A 2722-nucleotide genomic window follows, 5' to 3' on the forward strand; every position below is an offset into this window, starting at 1 on the left:
GAGATTGATATTGTTTAAGAGAATAATCTCATTTTTGGATCTTGAGCTTGATATTGTTTAATAGAAGAATCTCATTTTTGGAGGTACTACTGTGGTATTAAGAGCAAGAGTAAATATAGTCCTTATACATTAGAGCCTTGAGAAGAAATATAATGTTGCAATTTTAGGCTTGAAATATGGAGTTTCAACTAGAGGTCTGTCACTACACAATTATTGGTATCAATGCCATATCAACAATTGTTATAGTTACTTGTGCAGAAGGTGTTTCTTACTGAGTTGAGGCTTAGGTGAGTGAGCCACTCAATATTCTCATTGAGTTGGAGTCCTTCACAAATAAAATTATTGGTTTCTTATTGTTTACATTGGTTGGGACAAAAATCATCCACTTGTGCTATGATTAAAGCTTAAGACTAATCTATACCAATTGGTTAGACATCATTAAAAAAAATAGTTTTGTTTTTCCTTTGTTTATTTTAATAATATTTATAAAGAGAATAATTATTAAAGTTTTATAATGAATTTAGAGCGAGAAATTATTTGAATAAAAATCTTTCTTTTAGGAAATATTGATATTAATGTTATTTTCATATTACATATATATTGAAAATGACTACTAAAATTTTATCAAAATCTTTTATGTTTCTTTTTTCCTTTACTAAAAAAACCAAACTAATGCTCACATTTACAAAATGATGTAAATTTTTTAAGAGAATTATGTTTAAGTTATAATTCATTAAATGAATCTTGATGGGATGTCAACTTCTCAGGAAACTGTGCATAGCGAGGGAAACAAACAAAATGAATTGAGGGTTAAGAGAAAACCCTGCACGCTAAGGTAAATGTTAGAGATAGTTCAAAAGAAAGAGGAGCGAGAGGTAGACTGGTCGAGTCTCTAACCAAAGCATGGTTGTCTTGTTTTCACTCTTGAATTACGAGGATAGGGCCAAAATTTCTGTTGTTTTTGGGACATGGGAATTTTAAGATCTCTATTGTGCCTATGGCCTTCGCTTGACATTAGGGCGCATGATCTGGACTCTACAACTACGTCTTCCTCATCTCATAGATGAATGACTTCAGGAACAACACGACTTCACAAAATTGAATATATGGTTCCTTAGAGTTGAAATCCTTAGCCTCCCATTCCCCCCCTATAATTATTATTCTAATTTTCATTCAAATTCAGAGAGGGGGAGAAAGAGGGGGTTTGGGTCTTTGGGCGTGAAGCTAAATAGGGAATTGATATATAACATGGAAAATTTCACTAGGGTTATGGCATGCGCTGGATGGAGTATGTTCAATCTAAAATCCACCCATGTGATGTACTATATTTACAAAATGGTGGATTTCAAGATTCAATTCTAGTGGGACGGTCCAAACCCTACACTTGCTCTTACATTCAGAGCGTGAAAGCTACGACTACCGATTTGAATCCTACCAGTGCTCCAAATAAGATCTTGGAATATGTTATCCTCATGACATATGATATTTCTTATCTCAACCACAAACTCCCTTGTACATCCTCCATAAGAAGAGGCAACTTTGCTGCTTATAAAACAAAAGGTTAATTTATTAGTAGCACTATGACTAAAGGTCCGTGGATGCTTAAACATGTATAGATGTTGTATTAAATGTTCGTCGATTGGGATGATTCATCCTTGTACATGTGGATTGTATATTTCTCTTCAATACATCCAATGAAAAGGATCCAAATCAAGATTTTATTAATGGCATGTTTTTGTTCCTCTTCGATTCTACTATTTTATTGTACTTTCTCATGCTTAATGGTAAATGCGCTTGTAAATTTAACATATTTTTTTGTAGGCCATTTGTTTCTTCTAGTATGTTTATTCACTTTGGGGTTTCTAATCCCTTAATATTTTTTTGAATTTCACCCTTGCATCTCTGAAGCATTAATGCACTTGTGAATTTAACAAAATTTATCTCATGTTATTTGTCTTCTTCCAATTTGTTTATTCAATTTGGCCTTTCAAATCTCTTAACATGGATTTGAATTTTACCCTTGAATCCTTGAATGATGAATTCTCTTATGAATGTAACATCATTTATTCCATAGAAGTTATTTTCCTGCCATATGTTTATTAATTTTATTTGGCATTTTAATCCTTTCATATGGATTTGAATTTCACCCTTTAATCCCCAAAGCATGAATGCAATTATGAATTTAACAACATATACTTCATGCCATTGGTATTTTTCCAAGTATATTCATTTTGAGTTTTTAAATCCCTCACAACATTTACTTCATGCCATTGGTTTTCTTCCAATATGTTAATTTTGGCCGTTTTAATCCCTTAATATGGTTTTTGATTCCCTCACATGCCACACTTTCAAAATATGGACATTGATTAATCTGAAATTGTGGGCCTGTTACACTAAAAAATGTCACCTTGACTACTTACAGTTAGTATGGCTCAAATCAACAGTCATGCTACCCTCTTAGGCAAGTCTCATGCCTCTGTTATCCATCTCAAACTCAAAGAAGAGAGAAAAGTCTTGTAAAAACTATGTTTATCTCTGGGGTCGCAGGTTCTCTCTAGCCTTACCTGCGGGGACGCTGACCATGTTCACAAAATCTGCGTCCATGGACGCTCTGTATGTTAAGGGACAGGTGCGTCCCTCTGTAAAAGGCAAAATGCGCGAGTTTTATCTTGAAAAAGTTACTTGTGGTTACTTCTAGAACATTCTAGAGGTCGGTTTGATG

At 33.7% G+C, this 2722-nt stretch overlaps 1 pseudogene; it reads left to right on the forward strand.

Annotated features, from left to right (window-relative positions):
• Positions 1-968: 968 nt before the first annotated feature.
• Positions 969-1565, forward strand: LOC149233390 (uncharacterized; annotated as a pseudogene).
• Positions 1566-2722: the final 1157 nt, after the last annotated feature.

This window comes from Pinus tabuliformis, chromosome J (assembly GCF_031772625.1).
Source record: "Pinus tabuliformis cultivar Carrire ecotype Pingquan chromosome J, CPIR1, whole genome shotgun sequence".
In the NCBI taxonomy this organism is placed as follows: domain Eukaryota; kingdom Viridiplantae; phylum Streptophyta; class Pinopsida; order Pinales; family Pinaceae; genus Pinus; species Pinus tabuliformis.